Consider the following 27,317-nt stretch of genomic DNA (forward strand, 5'->3'; position numbering starts at 1 on the left):
ATCAATTTTAGTTAACGCATAATAATTGATAATCTTATTAATCTTGAGTTAAGAATTAAAAACCTGAAGGCCATCTCTTAAATATATCACCTTGGCTTTCATTTTTTCATAAGTTTTTTAATTACTTTAATTAAAAACTCTTGTTTTTTTATTAATCTTTTGAAGGCATTATGCGTTTATATTATTTTTCAAATTGTCAATATTTATGCGGCGGGTTGGGTTTTTTAAGGGTGAATTTTTTATGAAATTTGCGGTTATTTTACGTCTTCATTATTTATATTATCTGTATTTATAGTAATACCTACTATGTACCCTCCCCGGGAGTTGAAGCCCACTCAATGTGGCACTACGGCGACGACGGGTGGTTTAGTATAGTGGAGGCTCGAGACCCCGAAACGGCTTACTTCGAGTCCTCATCCACGGGCCTTTCTCAATCCCGGTTCCTGCATTCTATCCTGTGACCCCCTCCCAATCCTTGGTTACAAGGGGGGGGTATCTAGGCGCAAAATAATGGTGTAGACTAGAGGGCTTGGCAACCTCTTTAAAGAACAAGCTGTACTCGTTTCGACCTCGGGTCGGCATGGGTGGCGGGTGCCTTATAAGAAGTACCAGATCCTGTCTGCATAGACGGGGGAGGGTGCATGACCATCTGTACCACGGAGTAACAAAATGTTTCCAAATTCAGCCCATGTTATGTGGAATGGATTCGTGGTGGCTTGTGGTGACGACCCTGGTGGGAAATTAGAGAAGAGGCTGTCTTCTGCCTGTGACCTTCACGCGAAACTTGCGTATGACAAACGTTATACACCCGGCCTCACGGGATACGGCGGATCGGACGGCAGTGTATAGGCGTTGAGGACTCGATAATTTTGCTAGATAGTCCCTCGAATGGGTGAGTAGTAGCGGTTGGGAGCAGGTAGTGAATCGGTTGCTCCTACTCGAGTATGCTTTGCACAGCTAAGCGTATGACCGTCGTTGTTGCCTTATGGGCCTTATGGATCGTAAGCCTATGGCGTCCCTCGAATGCGCATGGCAGATGTAGGCTGAGCTCGATGGTAAGATTTACCGTAGGCGGTGCTCCTCTAGGGGGTGGTTAGAAATTCTACTTTAAACGAAACCACGGCCGGAGCCGATCCGGAAATTTCGACGCTCTACTCTGGGAGATAGAGTCGCCTTATCTATCTAGGGAGTGCGCGGGAGACCAGGCTGATGTACTTCGGCTTAGGTAGCCCTTTGCGCGCGGCGTACTGTCTGGTGCTTAATGGAGGCCCGGCCACTTGGAATGGAGGCAGCGAGGTTGTCTTGTCCCTTCGGGGTTCCTGTTGTATGCGGAGGTGCGTCAGCTCTCATCTTGAGAATCAAAACGTCCGATAAGGCCGAATAGGCTAGGTGCGGACGTTAAAGATCCCAGAGTCCTTTTTAGGATGACCATACGGGAACCTCAATACCTACTAAGTCAAATATCCATTCTGTATGGCAATCAGTTCCGTACGGACATGAATGTTGAATCCACAGCATACCATATATGACTGTCATTGAAAAGTCTGTGACTCACCTAAACGGCTATACGAATGCCACATGAAGCATCTTCTTCCCACACAACACAAACCCAGACAGGCATTTATCTATGAAGAGAACAGCCACAACTGTTCAATTATCTTTGGGATATGCTGATTTGCGAATTGTCGCCTATCTGCTCGATGCCTCTCTTGTAGTACAGAACCTGATGCTGGACCTAGGCAATTCTCACAAAGTTTGAAGATTAGATTTGAAGTTCTGGAGCTTACAACCTTACGGGAAGTTTAGAGTTGTCTACTTATCAAAGAAGCCGTTAAATATTGGTTCTTTAATGCCGTAAGAGCAATAAAACAATCATCCCTAGCCATCATGCAACTCGTTCGATCACTACCTTCTCGTCGATCGAAACTTCCGGTGGCCCTACACCACTGTAGTCCATCATGGAATTTAGAACGCGGCTATGTCTACGCTCGTCCGCCCCTTGGCCAAGGCATCTACCACCACCTTCTCTACTCAAAACACAGCTTTTAAGAATAAAAAACAATTAATTTGTTTTACACAAATTTATTGTTCCATCACTGGGAACATTTAAAAATCAATTAAATCACGGGACAAGCGAGCTCTGGAAAGAATAAAATTGAACTGATTTTTTTTTTTAACTCTTAAACTAAAGAGTATAAAACGATTAGTATAAAGGAAAACAAGTTATTATTGTTGTCTTTACGTTTCAAGACGACTATGAATCCTTTATATCTAGTGTTTGGGCTCAGGACAGATTCAAGTGGACTTTGCCCTCTTATCCTACACTTCCTCCCATCCTAAATCCCTTCATATCAGTTCTCGTCTCGATCTCGAACGATCAATCTACTTTAAAACCGCTAAAGTTCTCACCCCACCTTAGTTTTTGAAAACCCTCCACTAAGTTAGCCCCCTTTGCATCCAAAACCCTGTAACCCAAAGTATTTTCATGCATTTCCATCTCTATCAACCTTTCCACAATTTCCCGTTTTCCATCCTGCTTGCAGATCACCATCGTATCGCAACTGGTGCCCCAACTTCACGAGGCGGCTTATGTTCTATTCCGTTCCTGCAACATATAGTCCATAAAAGGCAGGAAGGTCTTCGTTTCTTTTCTTTCTTCCTATTTTTCACATTTTATTAATTTTTTGCCAGCCCAAACACCTTAGTATGTAAAATAAACAAAAGTGTCCGGTTTTTTGGCTTTGAGGGTATACAAAACTACGGAGTAAAGGAGGCAACGAAAGCAAGAATTTGGTGGTCTTAAGCATTTATAAATACTACAGACAAATCAAATTCGTTTATTTTACTTCTTCTACTTACATATCTAAAATATCTTAATTATTATTTACCATCAAATCAAACACATGAATGTAAAACGCGTAAAAAAAGTATTGTCCTTTACATCAAAAATTTTAGCAAACATTAAAGGAGAAAATTTACACTGATTCAAGTCTAACCAGTTACTGAGAATTTATTTTCTGGTATATTTGCTACAATAATGTCCATAGTTTTTAAAAGAGTGATGTTTTGCCAAAAGAAAATTTTTTCTCCGATCATTGATTAATTTATCGAGCATTCAAAGGTTAGATTATCCTTCATTAATTCCAACATACAAAATGGATTAATTTGCACTAGGAAAATTATCTGTTTTTTACTATTTTTTAAATAATTTTTTCTCACTTCTTGCTTGTCGATCGTTCGAGTTCATTAACATTTCGAGTGAATGTAGGATAAGTTCCACGCGCCAAAAAACAATTTTACAAAACAGATAGTGATTTGGCCAGCAACATTTGACCAAAATCCCATTTATTTGTTTTTTAAATTTGTTTTTCACAAAAAATAATAATTATAAATGTTCAGATAATTTAAAGGATTATGTTATATTTTAATGTTAAGTATTTATGAGATATATTATGTAACTCTACAAATTACAAGCAACAGTAATTATCTTAAATAAATCAATGGTTGTTCTTGACGTCTTGTGAGGGCTGGTAATCCCATTGTATTTGACACGTTTTCCAACTAAGACGTCTTCGAAAAAAAAAATATATTCATTGCCAGACAAAAACAAAATAAGAACATAATTTGTTCAGAGACTCTTTACGGAAATAATAGAATCCAAACCTTCCTAAACAGGAGATTGGTTAAAATGACTCTATACCACCCGCCGGCCCAGGGGCTCACCAGAAAAAGGAGAAATTAATTTGTAAAGCAGAACTCGGGGTGGAAAAAGTTTTGCCCGAGACGGATGAATTTCCTTTAACGACTAATCCCCGGGGGAGCAACAAGTCCCTTTAGTGCACAAGAGGCCCAATACACTTAAATTTAACTAACCGAAGAAAACGACAGCGCTGTCTCTGTTTCTTCAAGAATAATGCACTTAACAACAGTAACTGCCCGCTTTAAATTGATAAAAACAATGTGTACCTAAACATGTATTTGCGTAGATTATGAACCTCCATGTTGAGTGATAATTTATTGCCTGTCTTCTGATTTGATTTTTTTTTGCATCTAAGTTTACCATATTCAATGATAAAATGAGAAGAATAAAGTCTGTATATACTTACAAAGTTTCGTAGTTACAAAAAACGTTACACGTTAAAACTGTGTTCGTTTTGTTATTTGTACGAGGGTACATTTTTAACATTTTGGCTAGCATTGTAACTGGAAAATATTCGTGAAAATTAAGCGTTCCCTCTTTTTCCTTTTAGTGTTGTAAGAATTTCCCTCTTCCAATTAACTTTCTTTGTTCTATATTTAAAAAATATAATATTTCAATATTTTTATATTTAATCTAAAATTCTATCACTTGTATTGTAGGTTGTTGAACAGTATACTACATCTTGGAATTTTCTATATTAACAAAACGTTTTCAATATTTTTCAATTAATTAAGGTTTTTAGTTGAGATAAAAAAGTCATTGTCACGAGCGGGATTCGAACCCACGATCTTCGGCTAGATACGCCGCTACTTTACAACTTGAGCAATCATGACCTCGATCAACTCGGACACTAACTTCCCATCTCAATCCCACCTTTTGAATTTTCCCTCCTTTTTTTGCCATTTTTCAATATTCAATATTATGGTTTTCAATATTATGATATAAATCCATTATATTTAGTGGTCTGTTTGACCAAATTACTTCTTTCAATTAATCAATCTTTTTATGTAAGGTTTTGGTCGAAATGAAAAAGTTAGTGTCATGACAGGGATTCGAACTTCGGTTCAATACGCCGCTGCTCTAACCACTTGAGCTTTCGTGACTTCGATCCACTCGGACACCCAACTCTCCATCGCCACCTACAACCTTTTGAATTTACCATCCATTTGACATTATGACCACGTTTTCCAACTAAGACGTATTCGGAAAAACTATATTCATTGACCACACCATTCACAACAACCTAAATGTTACCTTTTTAAATGAAGTTGAAAATCCATCCATCCATTAAAAAAAAAAAAAAAAAAAATCCATACTAACCCGATCNTATATATATATATAATTTGTTAAGAGACTTTTTCCGGAAATAATAGAATCCCAACCTTCCTAAATAGACATTATTACATAATTCTTCTTCAGTGTCTTTTTGATGTTGCATGTGAGCAAATATACAACATTAGAATTATAGATTTCAGATTAGTGTATAAAAAGGTGGTAGGCAATTCCGTATTTTATTTTTCATATACTAATATATATCATTAAATAATATATTTAATGATTTTTATTTCTTAAAAATTGTTAAGAAAATTTTTGAAGTACCTAGCAGGTAAGCCATACGAGCACGATTTTTTTTGTTCATAACACCTTTATCTTTTGTTATTTTTCTTTAAGTTACTATAAAAAAAAAATTTGCGATAATTTTTTAAAGTAGTTAAAAAAATCCAGAGAATTGGGATAATTATTTGTTGTACAAGTTTTTATTAAATTGTTTATATTATTGTTATGAAATCTAAAATAACTAATTTTTGAAATTTTGTTTACAAAATTATATGCGACATAATTTTTTGTTTTATTGGATATTAAAAAATATAGACTATGTATAATATATATAATTATAATATATTAATATTTATAAAAGGCATATTATATTATAATTATAATGATTAGATGGGGAGATAGGTAAATCAAATCCACTCTGAAGTTAAAGACCAATTGGCAAATAACACAGTTCATAAAATTGACCCGAAAGAAGATGTAAAACTGATACATTTGGAAGAGAAGGGCAGTTGGTCCCCTCGAGTCTCATTTGATTGGTTCGAGCAATATGAGAGAAATGTCCAGTAAGATCGTGAGCGCCCCCGTCTATTCTTAGCATGCTAAACGTTAATTTTTCCGCAATGCTGCTCGTGGTGATTGGCAGAACCAAAAATAAAGCTATAACAGCCCTTGAAGGATTGTTGTTGTTTGTTTTGTGTTAAATGGCAGAAGTTAGTAAAAACGGAAAACTAATTAACTCTTTCATTCAAAATGCACTCGAAAAGTACTAACAAATGACACGCTTCAATTATTCCGACATACCTAACTTGTATCCTAACGTCTAACAGCCTACAACTTTATAGCATAGGAGATGTATCTGTTATGAATGAGAGTATAAGGACATGTCAGAAATTAACAAAAGAAATGTATTGGTCTGATTCAATTAAGAATAAAAACACATGTGAACAAAAAACAGCTGTTAATAAAGCCATGGCTGCCATGTTGGTTACCTACGCCTAACTATAGCAATTTGACTATATCTTCGACCTAACATCCAACCTATTAGAGTTCGTGGTCCGTTTGACCAATTAACATTTTTCAATTAATTAATGTTTATGAAAGGTATACGTTGAGATAAAAAAGTCAGTGTCACGAGCGGGATTCGAACCCTGGACCTTCGGCTAAATACGCCGCTACTCTATCACTTGAGCTATCGGGACTTCGATCCGCCCGGAGGTCGTGGGTTCGAATCCCGCTCGTGACACTGATGTTTTTTATCTCAACCAATACCTTTCATAACTGTTAAGTAATTGAAAAAGGTTAATTGGTCAAATGGACCACGAACTGTAATAGATTTTATAATTAAACTAAAGTATATCTTCACGAAAGCTCTCCGTGGCCATTTCATTTGTCGCCGAGAATCAAATAGATTACACGACATTTGACAAATGTCAAAAGGAGGGAAAATTCGAGAGGTGAGGTTGAGATGGGAGGTTAGTGTTCGAGCGGATCGAAGTCACGATAGCTCAAGTGGTAGAGTAGCGGCGTATTTAGCTGAAGGCCGTGGGTACGAATCCCCCTCGAGACACTGACTTTTTTATCTCAACCGATACCTTTCATAAATAACATCCAACATTGGCCCTGGTCTGTTAGATCGTCCGATGTTAACTAGCCGATTCTTTCAAGTCTACGTCATCATATTTCTCGATCTAACACGACCTATCAGAATCAACATAAAGATCGTGAATACTGTTAAGAAAAATTGTGAACTACTATTTAACACTGTTACATCGTTCGAGTGCCTGCCCATTTTAGATCTATTGATTAATAGACCGACGGAGGTATCTCAGAGCGAAAGCAGTGTTTATCATTTACAAGAAGGATCTAACTGATTAATGTTACCTTTGATCCTAAGGTACAGTTCTTATCAGTTTGAGTTCCTTCACCTTCATCACTCCACAAACAGTTCCCTCAAACAGTAGTGAATGTAAAACCAATTTGAAATCTAGTTTCTATCAAGGATTACATTTATGGTGACTAATGTGTGTATGTTGAATACATTAAGGTGATTACTTTTTTCATTTTAATTTATTAATGGATCATATTCTCTGGTTACCTTAAACATTGCAGTTGAATCATATCTACAACTGTAGTATTATATAACAAACTACATCCTTACACATTTAAAGTTAAATATTAGTTGTACCTGGTTTTAATCCGTAAGAACTTGTAAAATTATTTTGTTGCATTAATTTATTATAATTGAGATTTTGTTTTCTTTATTAAATAAGAAAATTCCGCCGATGATGATGAGAGATTAGTCAACATCCGTCCAGAGATAATCTATTGATACCTGGTTTGGTATAAATGATTAAATCCTCATCCTCACTTGGGATACTTCATAAGTGGCCCTAAACCATCAGAGATCTACAAATTTGTTCGTCCAGGATATTTTTAATGCCAATATTAATCAAGGCATTATTAGACAGGAATGGTTTTCTTTGGTACAATTGTCTTTTCCTAGCAATTGCAATGCTGTTGCTTACGAAGAAAAATCTAATCGTTGTATCGCACCTTTAAGAAGCATAAATAGAACATTTTATATGAAGAAGTGTGACTTATCAATAATCTATGACAATTTTTCGAAGATAATTGGAAAAATCGGATGCAATGGATATCGAACACGATGATTGGAGCCCACAATGATTCGGTTATTTTATTGTATTATTTTTTTAATATTTTTTTACAGTACACGCAGATTTTGGTCATACAAGTTTTTGTACTTGTCGACATCTTATGTTGTGGTTGTATTTGGATCTTAGGTGGGACTTTTACGTCTGTCTGCTGTTTAAATCTAAAGAATCTTGTCATCATAACAGTAATTAGTAACTCTTTATTGTCGTTGTATACAATTCTACCATATCGATGTAAATGTGTACTGTTATGATTTCTCATTCAGCTTTGTTTTTTACTTTTTTGTAATTCGTAGATGTTCAAGTTTTATATTCAGTTGTTGTCTCTTAAGTCTTGTACAGGTATTACCCATAAACCTGCTGTGTAAGTACAGTCCTAAGTATGATTAACTTTTTCCACCAGCCTTTGATAACTTTCGACTAATGTCGTCCTCGGTATGGCAGACATTGTCAGTAACAATTCAACTTTTTTTTTTTCTTAAAGACCATACCTACTTCCAGATTATTCGTGAATAAAACAATGGTCGATACATCTAACACTTTAAGTTTGATAACTTTAACCTGTTCCTGGAGGTGTCTTGGATGGGAATCGAGGTAGAAGACGAAACTACCGATTCATCCGATGATAATGGTCAAATAAATGGTAGACAGGGTGGGACCAACAGTTCCTCCCTGAGAGAAACTTACTTCTAACAGTGTAGGTTGAGTATCGAGTGTGGGAATGAAGTGAAGACGGAGTGTTTTGATAACAGAGGGGAGTGATTGTTTTAACTATGTCCAAACAATTTATTTCCTAGTTGAATTGCGACGAATTATCAATACTATATAAAAATAAACAATAAAAATATAAAGTACTGAATAATAACTGACATAATAAAAAGATATTTACGATTGTTAGAAGTAAATCTTATTTTTCACTTCGTTTTCAGAGTGTAGCATGCCGCCGGAGACCGGCCATTTCTTTCTCACGCGGCTTTATTAAAATCTGTACAATTTCAAGTTATGATCATAAAGTCAGGAAATAAAGCCATAGATATCTTTCCGCAAGGTTTAGTTTTGTAGGCGTCGTTGCGTATGCGTATAGGGTGGAATTTAATCGAATCAAATGCTTTTCCCAACGTAACTTTGCACATGAATTCGTAGGAAAATTCACTTCAAGCAGGTCTGTTCGTAAGGATTATTCAAAACCTGTTTATTAGAAAGCCAAAGGTACAAAACACCCTTAATTGCAAGTCCTCTTTCCTATAATCAATATTTCATAATGACGCGCTTTCTTATTACAAAACAAAAGGATTGACGAAACAAAGAAAAAAAGAATGTTGGTTCATTGACGAAGAGTTTGTTACTTAAATAAAAAGGGGTTTACAGTTTTTCAATTAGTTAATACAACGCTAATTATTACACAGGGTGAGTTCAACTTCTGTTCCCCCTATATTTTTTTTATTATGTAGCTTTGGGAATCATCCCAAGAATCCTACACTTTAATTTTTCCCCTGTTTATTTAGTAGCCTATTTTTAAAAAATCTAAATCCCCAGGATAATGGGATAAGAATAAGGGCTTAATTATTTCATTTGGCAAGACACTCATCAATGAACAATTTTAAAAAATGTTAGACGCTGAATTCATCGATCAAAATGGTGCTTAATCCGGATTTGTTCTCTAGTTATTCTGTAAGAACTATTTCCGAACTGTGTTTTAAAAAAAATTCTCCAACTTCTTCAACCATCTTGTTTAGTTCTAATTTCAATTTTTATTAAATACATGTTTTCACATATTTAAAAACTTTGCGACAATTTCCTCAAACGCTCTAGATATAGATAATTAAAGCGCCATTATATCTGGTGTAAATTTTGGTCCTCAAATAAAAATTAGTTTATTTTTAAAAATTTTAAAATACAGTTTTATTTGAGTAATTCTCAAAAAATCGCGCTTAAATGATCATCCTTATAGTCGTTATAATTATTTTAAAGATTTAAAAAATTAATTTGTTATTAATTAACATGATAAATTAATATATTGCGATTGTTTTACGATCAGGGATGAGGTCCGACAGTTATAGTTTTGCACTACTATCGAGCTTTCTTAATATATTATGTCTTCTTCAAGGCTCCGCATTAATAATTTGACATTAATAATTAATAATTGATTACAATTAATTAAGGTTTTTTGTTGAGATGAAAAAAAGTTAATGGCACGAGAGGGATTCGAACCCACGACCTTCGGCTAGATACGCCGCTGCTCTACCACCTGAGCTATCGTGACCTCGATCCACTCGGACATCAACTCCCCATCTCAACCCCACCTTATGAGTTTTCCCTCCTTTTGCCATTTTTGATGTTCGAGTGGATCGAGGTCACGATAGCTCAGGTGGTAGAGCAGCGGCGTATCTAGCCGAAGGTCGTGGGTTCGAATCCCTCTCGTGACATTAACTTTTTTTCATCTCAACAAAAAACCTTAATTAACTGTAAAATATTAATTGGTCAAGCGGACCACGAAATTAGTGAATTTAATTAATAATTGAACTTAAATTAATTTATATTTCACATATATATTTTTTACTAAGATGTTAAATCACTTATTAAATTTGTATGTGTTGCCAGTAGTATAAATACTCTTGTTACTAATAATTGTCTCATGTCAATTAAATATATAATATAAATGCAATAATAAGTAACTAAGGATAATGAGCCATTCTGCGGTTTTTCAGGTTCAATTTAGGCAGGTAAGTTTGCTGACTAATTCTGAGGCAACCGTAGTGGTTTAGAGTTAATATCAAGTATTTATTTAGACAAGAATTTAATATAACAACAAAAATGTAATATAACAACTGATACCAGTTACGAATACAGGAATTTCCACCATTTTTGAAAATTTAGACCACATCCCCGACCACAAACCAGTCGAATTATAAATCTGGTGGATCATAGTTGAAATAGTTGGAGAAGATTTTATTTTTAGAAAACTATTATTCGGGAGTACCGAGAACGGTGTGACCTACCATGTAATCTGGAAATAGTTCTTAAGCATAACAGTGAATTAAAAGATAATCTTATTAGGTAATTAAAATTGATAAATGCTTATGGATACATATAACCAACTACACGTGGTATATCTCCATTTTGCAGTGTGAATGTATTTATTAGCGTGGGTGTGGCTATGACTGAATATCGAGTAACTCACATTCTCGCCAAATTAGTTTAGGTAATTATATAGTTGTTGTGTGATCTGAGGAACAGGTCACCGCTATCAAGGTTGCAAGAATACTACCGAGATGCTGTGACCTCTCCAATATAAATGTATTTATTAACGTGAATGTTTTGTGTAAATGGATGTCAAGGAATATCGAGTACTCCACAAGCCGGTCAAAAGGAAATTAATCTAATGGATGAATGAAATTCTGTACATACTGTATGAATGTATTTATTAGCACGAATGGAAGGAAGTCGGTAGGATTATGACTATCCTACCGACTTTTTATTTAGTTGTAGGGGCAGGACCTCAGTCGTGCACCTGTACTCTGAGCCCTGCCAACTGTAGATTAGGTAATCATTTTCTTAGCGTGAGTGGGTATTGTTAGTGAGTCTGTAAATATTGAAGTATTTTTAAAAAATCACGTGTGAGATGGTAGGAACGAGCAACAAAACACTCCTCTGTTTGGTCGGTAGGAAACAAAATTAGAAGAAGAGTTATAGTGAATGAGATAGAGATAAAGTTGAAATAAAAGAAAGAAAAATGCGAGAAACATATATACGTGTGCCGGCAATGACCTTAGTAATTAGACGGCCGGGGGGGGGAATAATAATAATATTATTTCATAATAACTCCAAAACGGTTGGTCCAAATTAAACCGGCTGCACGTCGAATTCAGCCTCAAAAAACAATCCAAAAAACATGTGATATAATTAATTTACTTATATTAAATTGAAGAAGTGGAAAATTTAGTTTTTATGAAAATCACTTTTTGGAAATAGTTTTTTGAAGAACTTCAGATCAATAAAAAAAGAAAAAGTTGATACCTTTGAATTCAGCTTGCAAAGTCCTTGAAAATTAATGTTACAAGTTGGAGTTTCGGGAGGTCAAATGACGGATGAAATAAAAAAAATAGCAGCTTCCCAATTAATTGTATTGTCTTGTCAAAAAATTTATATGTATTGTTTTAATAAAGCTAGGCCCTGAGGATGGCAATACAAGCCGCCGGAAGCTGTTCTTTTTCTTTTTATTTCATCCGTCATTTGTCCTCCTGAAGTTCCAACTCGTAACATTAATTGCTGGAGGTCGATAAATTCAACTTCATCCTTTAAAATTGTTCATTAATGAGTATTTTGCTATTTAAATTATTTGTGCCGCTTCGTGTCCCGCTAACCTGAAAAGTTAGATCAAAACGTTTTGTTTCATAGAAAACAAGACAAAATATAAAAGTTCATATGGTCGGGGTTTTCCGAAAACGGCCTATTAAAAAATATGTGATAAAAATTTAAACTCTTATGTTTATTTGAAGGATTTGTACTAATAAATACATATTAAATTATATTCATGTAGTAATTGGTTAAGATTTTAAGCAGTGTGAGTTAAGACAAAACAGACTAAACAGTTATGTGTGGTCAAAAACCTGAAACTATTCTTAATTAAATCGAGCAATTCTATCTTGAAGATGGGTCTGAAATTGGGTCGTTTCCGATCTTTCTACTCTACCTTTTCTCGATATTTTCAGTCGGGTGTTTTCCTGCTTTTTCGGTGCCATTTCAACGACGACCCGACCAACTACCCACCGCACAATATAGCAAAACTTGTAACACAGAGTATGAATTTCGTAGGGAAAGACCATATTAAAAGTTTTCCAATTTCATAATTGATGAATAAGACAAAAATATACTGATTGGGAAAAATGACAAACAGACCACATAACGAGAAAAGTTCTATGTTGATCCACGACGATAATTGCACAAATCTAAACATAATATGGCTTATGTAGGGTTCCAATCTTCCTAGAATTAAAATTAAATACACAATAACAAACAATGAAAAATTAATGAAATAAAATGCTATACATACTTTCCCAACTATGAAGAAAAACGATTAACATGGAAAACAATTGTAGGGGCGTCGATAGCCGAAACTGTTTAGGCGTTGACACGGTGCTCATCCTGTAAGGTAAAGATCCCGGGTTCGAATCCCGCGGCCCTGCATTCGGACCCGACATACTTACAAATGGGCTTTTTTTAAAAAAAAACACCGGCACCCTGAGGGTTTATACGACCTCTGCTGTTGCGAACCCTCGTTAGAAAAAAAAATAAATTAATATAAATTAAAAAAAAAAAAATTAAAAAAAAGTAGAAGGGGTTTGGACTTAAGGTTATGGAGCACATGGCCAGCATACTACATTTTTGACGGTGAAAATAGCCATCTATATAAAATTGTAAGTAATTATTAGAATACGATATTTATATTTGATATTGAAAACAATTAAATTAAACAATATCTCCCTAAAAATCCATATGACTAGAGTCCCAACAATTTTTTATTCTGACTTGCAATCCCTTACAGGTAACATTTGTGATCGCAGTGAATATATTTAAAACTAAAATTACACCTATTTACAGAAACTATGTACAAAGGACTAAAATTAATGAGAGGTAGAGCGACGAGCCCCGTCACCTCCGGTTGGACTGGTATGACCAAGCTCTTTTTGCCTGCAATTGTGCGCCCTCTAACGGTCGCCCCTTTTTTCCGTTTTTGTAAACGTCTACCAATCCCGCAAATATTGAGATGGTTAGACCCTGATGATAGTACTATAAGGTGCCGAAAGCTCGGTGAACCCAGCAATCAGTCTTCTTTTTTCACCTGTCAATGACCTCTACGAAGACTGGAACCCTACATAGATTATCTGCTGGTCGATCAAAAAACATCATATAATACGGCTTTTTACAGAAGTCCCATAATCAGATTTATGTTTAAACTTTGGATGAGCCATTGTTTGACGGACAGGTATCGATTTAATGCTCGACGCACAACAGAATAGCGCAAAGGATTGTCACACGGTTGGAATGCGATACGCCTCTAATACAAATGTTTGTTTGATTTATTTGATGTGATGATACGGCCGCCTATTAATATGGCATATCTAAAGGGAACCACTATAATAATATGCGTTTCCACTAATTGCTTTCGAGCCGACCAGGTATTCCACATAGACCACAATCATATTGATGACCGATGAATTGAACGAGGCCTAATTGTGGGCTTAATTAAATGAACTCCTTTAAAATCCAACTTTGCTGTGAACTTGGAAGGACGAATCAATTTATTCGGAATAATACTGTGTTTTTGTCAAGTGTTTATTTACATTATGGAAGGTTTAAACGTGACCTACTTCTGCGAACATACCTGTCTGTCTTTTGTTTCGTATACCCCAAGATCTTCTCACTGCTTTGTTTGTGCGACGAAGGAGGTAGGCATAACTTGGCGCTGGCACCTACAATAAACTATTGTTAATTACAAGTTTGGGCAATTAATAATTCTTGGTTTTGGGGAGTGAATGGCGAGGGCACATGTGCCTTTGGGGTCGATGCAAGTTTTAATGACTTTACTAGGAAGGTCGGGCTCTATTAGTTGGGGCGGCTATTGTGCGACCGCACTTTTGTCTCGCACCACCGCCCCCCCGGCTAATCTCCAGCCTTCTCATTACCTGAGCCAACACACCTCGGTTCTGTTACCTCTACAGCCCAACTTCACCTTTCCTTTTGATTCTCCATTAACCGCACTTGAATAATCGCTGCAGTACGTTAACACTCGGGTCGATCTTTATTAACCCAACATTGTCATTCCTCGCTTTAATTAACGAATTGTATCGCACCTAGAAAAGTAAGTTGTAATAAAACTCTGACTGAGCAAAGTCTCTATAGTTTTATTATTCATTCTATGCGGTGATTAGTGACCGTTAATCGATATTTCGTTAGAAATCGTGAGAATCCTGAAGATGATCTCAATAAAGATCGAAATGTTGGCACGATAAAGAAAATGTGTTTCTGAAACCTACATCACACCAGACCGCATCTCACGATTTCTAAATAAATTATTCATTCTTTTGACGCATAATGTTGTTGATCGTAAAATGAAATATCATATACCTCCAGGTAACATGTCATTATAGCATTATTGAGATTTCTTTTCATCTAATTAAGCAAGTGTGTAATTTCCAAACCTGCAGGTTGATAATATCATCATTATGGAGTGCATATTCTTTCTGTACAATATACGTTTAGGCTATTGAAACATTCATTGGAAGGATGTCAGGGTTATAAGTAGGGTAGGCCGGTAACACATTTACCTGATGCAGCGCTTTGCGACGATACCCGATGCTTTCCGAAGCCTTGTCACGTTTTGGTACGGTGTGTACATGTATGCGACGTCAAGCGCACGCCACGTACAGTCACGCAACGTGTTTCTCAAATCAGTTCACAATCGCAACGACTCTTTTGTTCGCAATGCATTATTTTGAGCAAAACCATGCAATAAATTATTTTAAACTTAACTGTTCTAAATAAATGTGTGGTGATTAGTGACCGTTAGTCGATGATTATTCGGAAATAGTGAAGTGAGTTCTGGTGTGAACGTTTAGAAAAAGATTTTCTTTATAGTGCTAACGTTTCTATTTTTATTGAGATCATCTTCAGGGCCTGGGATTTACAAATATTGTTTAAATTTAACAAATACATGGAGGATGTGGAAAAAATGAATTTGTACAATGCTAGAAATTTTAGATTCAATCAAAGTATTCGTACTCATTCAAAGTTTTTTTTTTCTGTGTAGATTTGTCATTACTGGGAGTTGTGTTGTGAGTGCCAGTGAGATATTGATGTTTCATGTTTATATACGTTGGATTTTGAAGGGGGTGGGGAGGGAAATTACGCAGAAAACAAATACTTTTCGTGAGTAGAAACACTTTGATTGGATATAAAAAATAGTTTTTTGCATTGTATAAATTCACTTTTTTACACATCCTAAATGTATTTGTTAAATTTACAATGTTTGAAAATCCCAGGCTCTGAAGATGATCTCAATAAAGATCGAAACGTTGACACGATAAAGAAAATGTTTTCCTGAAACCTACATCACACCACCTCACTATTTCCGAATAATCGTTCTAAATAAAGTTATTCCGATGTTTTGATAATTTTTTTCCTAACTATCATAATTAATATTTATTTAGAAATCGTGAGATGCGGTCTGGTCTACATCACACAAGACCGCATCTCAAGATTTCTAAATAAATATCGATTAACAGTCACTAATCATCACACATATCATAATTAAATTATTTTTTATAAAAAGTTATGAATTTTTGATCTCGTTTAATTTGGTTTACGTTAAAATAGGAATGTAGTAATTATATAACAACAAAATTACAAATACTACTTTGAAATAAACTACAAAAAATATGAGTACTGTTCAGATTCTTCTCGTCGAAAATGTTATTATTTTATGAGCAAAACCATGAAATAAATTGTTATTTAAATTTTATGAGCAAAACTGTGTAATAAATTGTTAGCTAAATTCATTATATTCCTTATTGTTCCAACCATTACAGCATACCTCCCACGCATTTTCTGTCGGGCTTAACTCAGAAATGGTCGATCTTATCAATAATATCCTTTCAGTAACAATGAGACAAAATAATCTTTAGATTCAAATTGTACAATAAAAAATGGGATTCTTATTTAAAATAACAAAGTTCATTTTATTTCCCAGCTCGATGAGAAAGTTATGTTAAATCTATTGCCACCACATGATTCCTAGCCCAAATTATCTTGGGGTTTCGATAAGACCAACTTTTGCTAAAGTTAACCGTTTCAAAAATAAAAGGGTGGACTATAGAAGTTGGTACCCTCTGTATATTCAATTTTTCAATTCTAGTTGTACTGAAAGTTCGCCAAGCCACTAACAGTCTCTTGACTTTTTGACGCAACATTCCGTCTTGTTTCCGCCGTAGATCTCGTTAATTATGCGCCTTCCGTTGTCATCTGCATTTTTATTGTTCACCACCCTTTTTGTTTTATCGCTGCGAAACCAGACAACAGTTGGAAATTAAACGCCGCCTCCTCATTAAACGCCCTGGGGAAAAGAGGATTGCGTACCTCCTAAATACCATTTTAATGTTCTGGGCAGAGGGCTGTCGGCCGAACAAGCCTAAAATTTATTTTTACCACTTGCCGTTATTCAGACCTTTTAAAAGTATGGGCCATTCGCGCATTCCCACCATAGTGAAATTGGTTTACTAATTAAAATGTTTGATTCCTTCATTGCGTTTTTTATTTAAATAATGCTTTAAATATTAAATTTTTATCGTACTATTTTCTAACCAATGCAATTCTAATTATCTCAATAAGAGTTTCCAACATAACTCGTACAAATTTTAGTAAGATATAATTAAGAATAATTAAGAAACAGTTGTTGGAAACACATGGAAACCATCATTATTTAATAAATTGGTGAGGTTTAATACAATGGAAAGGAGTGTATTAAATAATAACGGAGTTGATAGTAAATCCAAAACACTTTCTGTTCCTTAAAGTAAGCATTCTTCCTCATTTAATAAAAAAAATTATCTAGTTTCGCATGAGGCAAAAGGTGTTGCTCTACCTTTCCAGGACACGAATGTAGACCTAACTTAAGTCATAAATGTAGACTTTCTGAAAAGTGTTTTGACGTCGAATTCAGCTGTGGAACCAATTTTCTATTTGAGAAAAATACTTCTTTAACTAAACAAAAACCCAAATTAAAAAAACCACGGGAACAGAAATTAAACTCACCCTGTGTAAGGATATTTTATCTATTACACATATCCATATACAGGGTGAGTTTAATTTCTGTTTCTCCGGTTTTTTAAATTATTATTTAATTAGGGTTTTTTCGTAGTTAAAGAAGTTTTTATTATATTACTTTATTTTATTATATGGATATTTTATCTATTACACCCCGAGCGTCGGTGGCCGCAACGGTTTAGGCGTTGACACGGCGCTAATCACTGTAAGGTAAAGTTCCCGGGTTCGAATCCAGCGGCCCTGCATTCGAACGCTACATACAAAAAAATTGGCTTAAAAAAAAAAAAAAAAACCGGCACCCCGAGGGTTTATATAACCTCTGCTGTTGTGAACCCTCGTAAAAAAATCTATTACATCTAAAAGTAGCAAGATTCGAATGTGCGATAATCAGGTATTAATTAGGTCACAGAAACATACAAATTCCCAACTTCATGCCAAGTTTTCGTTTAATTTGTTAACATATTCAGGGTCTAATACGAAAAAACATATAAATATAGTCGAATTAATAATTCACAATACTATCTACTTACTGAGTTAGTTTACAATTTCTTGATCAGGTAGCATCAGGTAGATGTTCATAAAGCCTTCATAATAAATAAACGACATATAAAACACAATTAACATATCAAAAATACTAAAAACAATAATAAATCAATTATTTTACAACAATGAGGTTCATTTAATAAATATGACAAGGGAGAGAGAAAAACGAAAACATTGATGACAATTATTGTTCATACAGAGTAAACATGGATCGTATCTGGTGTTTTTGTTTTTTTGTTTTTCCAATTCAATTATATTTTCATAGAAATTGCTTACATCCATCCCGTCTATTTGTATATAACAGTTGTTTTTGTTTCATTTTATGTATAGCTCTTCTTTAAACTTTCGTCTGCTCGACACTGCTTCCTTGTCCAATATTTTGTAGTTTTCAAACTCGGTAGGTGTTTAGATTCATAAACATGACGTGATAGTCCAGTACTCGGTCTACGTTGATTTTTGCAATCTCGTTTATGTTGTGCTATTCGGATACTCACTCTTTATAGCGTTATATATATACATTTATCGTCTAACCCAACCCGATACAGCTGTTTTATACGTATGAATTTGAGTGGATTTATCGATCCTCTATATCTCTTTCTTTCCCTATAACATTCCCTCTCCCTCTTTCTCCCACGCTCTATTTCTTACTCTCTCTCTCTCGCTCTCTCTCTTTCTCTCCCTTTCCATCTTTATTTTTCTATCACCCTCTCCCTATTTAGTCAGGTAGGTATTTAATTTGTTTATCTATGTATCTATTTGTCTGTATTTCTTTGTATCCATCTAATTATCTATTGTTCTACCTATTTAACTTTATATATACGTGTCACTCATTCATTTTTCTATCTTCCTATCTGTCTTTTTTGTTTGTTTGTGGGCATATGTTCAATATATGTTTTTGTTTGTTAGACTGTATGTATGTGTGAGCAAAAAAGATAGGCCTCTCTCTCTCTCTCTCTCTCTCTCTCTCTCTCTCTCTCTCTCTATCTCTCTCTCTCTCTCAANTATATAAATATACAAAAATATTTTTTTATCAAAATTTTTGCAATTTATCTTATACATTACATGTGCTTGGTGATTGGTTTAATAACATAAGCAGGATGAAGCTATACAAAAATACAAAAGATAAAAAAAAGCTAGTAAAATTTATGGAAAGTTTTGAAACATGTGAACAATTAATTTACTACCAATCAAGATGAAAAATAATGCTTGGTAAAAGATTTGTCTGGATTATTTGAGAACGATTTCTCTTAATTAAAAACGTTGTATTCAACTCTTTCAAAAATGTTCATTGATAAATATCTTTCCATTTCCATGGCTAAGCTCCTCCTTATTCATATCTTGGAGAGTTAGATGGAAACCGTTTACCTCATGAGGAACTTAATAAAAAAATAAAAATAAAATTTTCGTGTCTTAGGTTTATGTCACAAAATAGTTCAATAAAGAACACAGAAGTTAAACTCACCTTTACTTCACAATAAGATAATACAAAATAAAATGAAATGCATTGAAAAAGAATTAGTTACTATATTCTATCTGGCCACTGCCATCCTATAGACCTCCTTTCGAACGCAACAGCCCAAAAATTTGAATAACACATTTATCTCAATTTGAACTTTAGCATTGCAGTGGAATACATGAGCAACAATACTTTAGCTGCCAATATTACAAATTCCTACATTGTTTTTCAACCTATAATTATATAAATGTAACACCTCTGCACACTTAAATTATAAGTAACACCTCAGATGTTTAATTTCCCTAAAAGTTTTAATGCGTACATAGGAGTTAGCAGTTTGTCGACATTAGTTGATCGCAGGTATTGATTTTATCTAATCGATCAGAAAATTTATCCCGTCGAAGATAATGTTTCCAAAATAGAATCTGCCAGTGAGAAAACCATGGGATTTTTTTTTAAATACTTACGTCGCTGTAATTTTAAACAGTTTTCCTTCGTTGGTTTACAATGGTTTTTTGATGCAATGTTTTTTATTTACTGTAAAACTGCTTACAAAATGAAACAAGCATAAATTAGAGCAATCAAAACACAAATACACATGCACATACTATGGTATGCACATTTATTGATTTGAATCTATCCTGTGAAAATGGGCGTAATTGGCCAGTATGGCGTATCATCAAGGGCAGACCCGCAGTTGCCGAACTTACATAATTAGATGGCCTCGAGGCCACTTGTGCCTCAGTCTTCAATGAGAATTGGAAGGAAGGGTTCAGCTGGGCAGGTTGGGAATTAATGGGTTGCCATGAGAGAATGGTTTAGAGTGAAATTTATTGTAGCTGGAGTGGGAAGTTATGGGATATGAAGTATGGTGATATCGGAGTGGATAGTATAATTGGTGGCGTCGAGTCGACCATGCGAAGGATTTTGGATTGGGGAAAATTGGATTTTTTTAAAGTTCTTAGATAACGTCCAAGTTATTGTATACTATTCTCTGGAGGAATTTGGCTGCCGAATGAATAGACACGTGGGAGAGTTTCGCAATTAAGAATAAAAAATTATGTATTTAGATTTTTGATTATTTACTCTGACCACTGTCGAAGCCAGGGTTCGAGCATATGTAGGGTGGGTCGGAGGTTGCGAATAGACGTGAGAATATAAATGTTTGTGGAGAGCATGACGTGTCATAGGTGTATGTGAATGTTAAGGTGTTGGCAGCAATGGGGCATCAGCTGTAAAGATGGAGGAAGCGTGCGAAAAAAGATTTAAGGATAAAGTAGTATGTAAATGGAAGGATCTGACAAGCAAAATATCCAGGCAATATTGTTTAAACTCGGAGTGGTCGATGGCGTTTACAACGCGGTGGGATTGATGAATAGTCGAGTGGTAGCCACGGAATCCGAATTAGTGTTTGGGGATTATATTTACGGATTGATGATTGTATGTAAAAGAAAAATAAGTGTTTCATGTACTTTGCCGAGGATAGGGAGAACGCTGGAACGGGTTGAGTAGGTTTTTAGGTTTAGGTATCGCACATACTTAAAAGAACATGCAAAGTGGAAAGAAGAGGTTCTAAGGACAGCATTGTAGAAAGTTGTAATAAATATTATTGCTTCTTTGAGATGATAATGAAGGATATTAGAGCTCTCGGGGTCGTAACGAGGACTTTTATTTAAGAACTGCCAAATCCGATTCGCTTTAACTAGATGTTCAAAATAATATAAACCATGAAGTACATTGAAACAGTTATTGTCAAGAATACATGTAGGAAGAATGTTTAATAAACAGCATCAACAGCCATTTGGTTACATAAAATGAAAGTAAGTTTCACTATCTTCCTCAAAGACATTTTCTTTGATCTCTTCGAAAAAGTTTTCCTTGATTTCCTCAAAGATCTTTTCTTTATTCTCTTGCGCGTTCAGCGTATCGTCCGGCTCGACAGTTTTGATTTTTTGCCTTTTCCAGAATTGTTTCGACGTGCCTTCTTCAGGAGAATCCAAATTTTCGAACTTTGACGAGGGCAGTATTTCAACACCGTTGTCACAAGTAGATAAGCGTCTTTTTTTCGCTCTGGGGTGCTTACTGCATATTGACCTTTTTACTCTGCGCGCCCTGGTATGACTACAGATGACTGGCTGTTGAATACAATGAAGAATTAGTTCCAATGTAGTGCTTTCGCTGTCGTTAGAATCCAATTCCATTTAATGTCTTAAAATTACTTCTGACGGTAAAATGTATTTGATATTTGATTTCGAGTTTTATTGTGTGAAAAAGTGTTGATTTTCAAATCATCTGATTTATTTTTACAAAAATGTTCAACATCGACGTGTCCTCTTAACATATACAAAGATTCGAAATCAATTGTTTATAATTTATGCAAAACCAATAAAAAGGTTCTTTGGTCGAAATAAACAAAAGAAACTTAAGGCAGAAACTTAATAAGAAAATTCTATCTTACTATTTCTACCTCCGTCAACATTTTTGAAGCCGAACAAAGTTAAAATATAATTGGAAAAATTGAGAGTATATAAAGAAAAGCAATAACCTTCGAAGTGCCTAATTCCAATAACCCTTCTGCAGCTGATGATATTTGAGCCAACCTTTCGAACAACGCGGGACTGGGGCAATAAAACGGTCCTTATGATGTAAAGAACCGAAAGAAGAATTCTTAACAAAAATTTGAAAACAATTTTGACTTGCTGTTTCAACATCCATCGACTTCTCTTAAGCCAAAAAACTTAAAATAGGAAAAATGATATAATTATGTGTATATATATTTCATTGTAGTGTATTAGTCAATTGATCTCCAATGAAAAGAAAAAAACGTAAAGCTAATCAAAACACAGTTACCGTAATTAAGAGGATATAGATGACCTATTCGTTGATAATTTACACGGTACAAAAAAAACCAAACTTTTTTTTGAATTTATGGCCACTAGTGATATTTTATTGAAATACTCAAATAGTTTAATTTTTTATTTTATACAAATGACTCTCTGCTAGCAAACGTTCATGGGATCGATTCCAACCTCGCAGCTGAAATTATTTTCACACTTTCCTCTTTCTCCAAGAAATAATTTTAAAAACTTCAGTAAAAAAGTTCTGATGGTGTTAATATGGATAGATAATAGTTGATTATTTTTTACATACTTATTAGAACCTCATTCTATTTTATTTATGTTAGAATTGGGAAAGACACTGGGCTTTATCACCTTCTGCAACCTTAACAATGTAATCATATTGTCTTTTGCTTTGCCTGCTACTGCTTTTGCGGGGAATAACGAAGTTTAAAAAGCCCACTGTCCGTTTGACTCATCGTCAATGATTTTAAATTATATGAACAATTTAAAACTTCTTTAAGTGTGAGTCAGCAATTTAACCGATAACAAAGTTTAAATAACTTATATGTACATAGTTATAAATTATGTATAAACATTATATATAAATCCATTTTTGTTCTTTTGATCAGTTGAGCAAGTGACTTCTTTCAATTAATTATTCTTTGATGTAAGATCTTGGTTGAGATAAAAACTTGAAAATGGTAAAAAGGGAGAAAAATTCAAAAAGGTGAGGTTGAGATGGGAAGTTCGAGACCGAGCGGATCGAAGACACGATAGCTCAAGTGGTAGAGCAGCGGCGTATTTAGCCGAAGGTCATGGGTTCGAATCCCACTCGTGACCCTGACTTTTTATCTCAACCAATACCTTACATAAAAAAGAATAATTCATTATATATATAATTTGAATAAATAAAATAAATAAATGGAATGTATAAATAGTATAAATAAAATAATAAATAAATGGAATAAATAATGAATTAGATAATAAATATGCACAAATAAATAGGTGATTGCATACATATGCACATGTATGTACACTCTAAGAAAAAATAATTAATTAAATATATAAATAACATAACACGTGTGGACCCTGTATACACGAATTATTTAGTGCAGGATTGTTTTTAAACGTTTGTGCTTCCATGGATTCGGGGTGTCATAATTTCCAATCGATCTGCAGAGGTTCTTATTTGAGGCGAGTTTATAGTGAAGATTTATGGTTTGTGCTTTCACCGCGTCGTATATCCAAGATATGTCAGATTCATTGTGGAGTTGGTATAACCTGGTCCGTCTGCGAGATGATATGACTAGTCTTCAAAATTTGTTCTGTATCCTTTGTATTATTAGGCAGATTCGTTTAGCATGTAAACGTTCATACAGGACAAGTGTAAAGAAGTATGGGTTTGACAACTCCCTTGTANTTTAACAAGGTGTCTTTCTAATTAAGGCTTAAATATAACAATGGTAATTTAATGTACACTACTAATAAATAACAAATAAATAAATAATAAATTATAAATTGTAAAATAATAAATTGTTAATATGGAAATAATTTTACTAAAAAGCACTTCAGAACAATTCTAATAACCTGTGTTCATCTGATGATGTTTCAGGTTACATTCCGAACCAATGCTTAAGTAATTGGAATTAAATTTAAAAAATGCACTTGTTTTTCTCTAAAATAGCACCATGGACGAATATGAAGCAGTAAAGAAAAAAAACATTTTGTTTAAACTCTTATGGCCCAATATCATACCAGAAATCTGTTGAACAATCCGGTCACGTAATGATCATTATCGCAATTTCAAGATTGTTCATAAAATTATTTAAAAAATGTTCGTGTCTTCTGGCAAATCATCTTCGGAGCAATGACCGACACTGGGTTGACGTACTGTTTTCAAAACAAATTAATTACGTCCGGTTTATACAGCGGAGAGAATCAATCAGTGGAAGCACACAAGGTTGATAAGGTGTTCAATATAGCCGGGTGTTTGTCCCAATAGCCCGTTTTGAAGGATATTGACAATATCGGAATTGGAAATCATGGCGCGCCGGTCTTACTTCAGACGCTTGCTTTCCTCTCCTCCCACGCCTTTAAGCCTATTACACGCTGAACACGCTGGCTTTCGATTCTATGCATGTAAAATACTTTCCTCGAGGAGAAAAGGCCAGGTGAGAAATTTCAATTTTGAATCCGCCTTTATTTGCATTCTCTCCTCACAAAAGATTCTTCCTTGGAGCGAAAAGTTGAAAAGGCGCGAGGGTGCACTGCGGCCCGTGGGTCTACTGAAAGGACGGAAACATTTGTAAAATAGAATTACACGCGGTAAACACGGAATAGGTTGTCGTTTCCTTGGGATTGTAACGTTATCTTCCAAACTGTGCACATCTGTTGAAAGCACCACAGGAGAGACATCTAAAATCGGTGGAGGGTATGGGTAAGAATAATCAGGTACCCATATTATTGATCGGGTATTATATTATTCCCGTTTTATTAATTTTTTCTTTCCTGTTGTTGTAATAAATCTTTGCTTATATTTCTCCTACGTAACTTTAATAGACAATCATATTATTTAATTGTACTGGGATATCTTTAGGTAGAAATAATTCTATTAGATTTCGTGGTCCGATTGACCAAATGACTTGTTTCAATTAGTTAATCTTTATGTAAGTTATTGGTTGACATAAAAATGTCACTGTCACTAGGGAGATTCGAACCGACGACCTTCTGCTAACTACGCCGTTGCTCTACTACTTGAGCTAAGTTACTTCGATCCACCCGGTCACCAACTTTGCATCTCAACACCACCTTCTTGAATGTTTCCTCCTTTTTGCCATTTTTCAAATATCGTGTAATCTATTCGATTCTCGGCAACAAATGAAATGGCCTGGGTGAGCTATAGTGAAGCTATACTTCATTTTTACTTATCAAATCCATTAGATTTCGTCGTCCGATTGGCCAAATAACTTGTTTCAATTAATTAATCTTTATGGAAGGTTTGCTTGAGATAAAAAGTAAGTCACGATAGCTCAAGTGGTAGAGCAGCATTTAGCCGAAGGTCGTGGGTTCGAATCCCGCTCGTGACATTGACTTTTTTATCTCAAACAATACCTTACATAAAGATTAATTAATTGTAACAATAAATATTCTTCAACGTTGCATATGTGTACAAAAGAAAATGTCTAAAAAAGGGACTACCCAAAATCGATTCATTAAAAATTAAATCTATACCCTTGTCTATTTCCTAAATATACTCGTGTTCAAACAGGTAAATCAGTTGCACAGAAGCTCAAAAAAAATTAATTAAAAAAAAAATAAAATAAAATAAAGGATGTAATATTGAGTATACTTATAAACAATGATTGTTTCATACCATTTTACGAGAAACATGAAATTACAGTAGCACAAATAGCGAGATGGAAGAAAGAACTGTATTTGGTATTTTGACATCTCTAAAAGTAAACCCAAGACGATATTCGTATGTGTAAAAATTAAAATACCAATTTCCCTTTTAAAATCCTATCTGCATAATATGTACAAAAAATAGTACACCTTGAGAAATAGAGGATAAAATTAGATTTTGCATAGATAAGGTGCAATCAAAACATTGTCATCACCTCACAGACGATATCAGACTGTGTGGGAGTGCGTGAGTGCACTTAGAGAAACAGAAACTAAGACAAAACTCCCTCTCGTTGAGGTCCAAGGGAAAACGGTACAGATGGTGAAATTAGAGACTGATAATAGCAATGTCAGTAGGACAAGAATTTATCTGTACAATTTCAAACTGCTGTAAAAAATATTAATTGCTGAAATGATCAAGTTAACATTACCTGAGAGCAGAAAAGGCCAAAATACATCGTTCAGAAAGTTGCCAGTTTTTCCAGTGCTAAAAAATAAAAATAATTACAGGCCCGTTAACCGGGTTATGTCGAATCGAATTACATATGGAAATCGAAAGGCAGATGGTAGCCGTCCTACGTCTTGCACAAGAAGCAATGACATCAACTGAGCGAAATAAATCTTGCCTAAACGTACAGCATAGCTAAAGCACCAAGGATGGACAAAGCTCAATATATTATAGATATTTGGTAATATCGAGGGAAAAAGTAGCGTTGGTACGTTCTGCCTCAAAAATAGGCCTCACTAGTAAAATCACGTACAAACATAAGAAAGTATGGTCTGAACGTATTACAGACCTGACGTATCATGAATAATCAAAACTAAAAATGATATTACGTCTTTTGACAGAAAATAGCCTGACATGAATAGCCAAAAGATAATAGCAAGGCCGTAGAAACTTGTCCCAAGTTCTGCAAGTTCTGAACAAACACTGACCTCACTTAAGGCAAGAAACTCTCGCCTAAACGTATGCCAGACCGAATTATCAAGGACGAACTTAACACAATATAAGAAAGGCTACCTTACAGAACATTTCCAGCGCTGTAGACATTTGATAATAGCGAGGGAAGAGGTAGCTATGGCACTTTCTGCTAAAAGCAATGGCCTCACCGGTAAAATCACGTATACACATCAAACTGTACCTGAACGTACTGTAGATAAGGTATATCAAAGACAAAGAAATCTCAATATAAAATTTGTCCGGATACTGAACATAGGCGAACTGAATAGGAATAAGGAAATGGCAAGAGAGATGGTAGCCATCGTACGTTATGCCGAAGAAAGATTGACCCAACCAGAGGTCTCACATGAGCTGAAAAGATTCA

The 27,317-nt window shown here is 34.8% G+C and overlaps 1 protein-coding gene across 2 annotated transcripts in view; it reads left to right on the plus strand.

Moving 5' to 3' along the window:
- The window catches only part of LOC106664607, a 617,189-nt gene that overhangs the window by 180,952 nt on the left and 408,920 nt on the right, over positions 1-27,317 (plus strand). Inside the window, exon 1 of one of the 2 annotated variants that reach the window (XM_024230588.1) lies at positions 7,150-7,301. The exons of the other annotated variant lie outside the window; for it this stretch is intronic. The gene's annotated coding sequence lies outside the window, so the exon portion shown is untranslated. Of the gene's footprint in view, positions 1-7,149; positions 7,302-27,317 lie in introns of those variants that run through there. 2 annotated transcript variants of the gene reach the window in all.

Source organism: Cimex lectularius, unplaced genomic scaffold (assembly GCF_000648675.2).
Source record: "Cimex lectularius strain Harlan isolate CLEC.00 unplaced genomic scaffold, Clec_2.1 scaffold13, whole genome shotgun sequence".
In the NCBI taxonomy this organism is placed as follows: Eukaryota; Metazoa; Arthropoda; class Insecta; order Hemiptera; family Cimicidae; genus Cimex; species Cimex lectularius.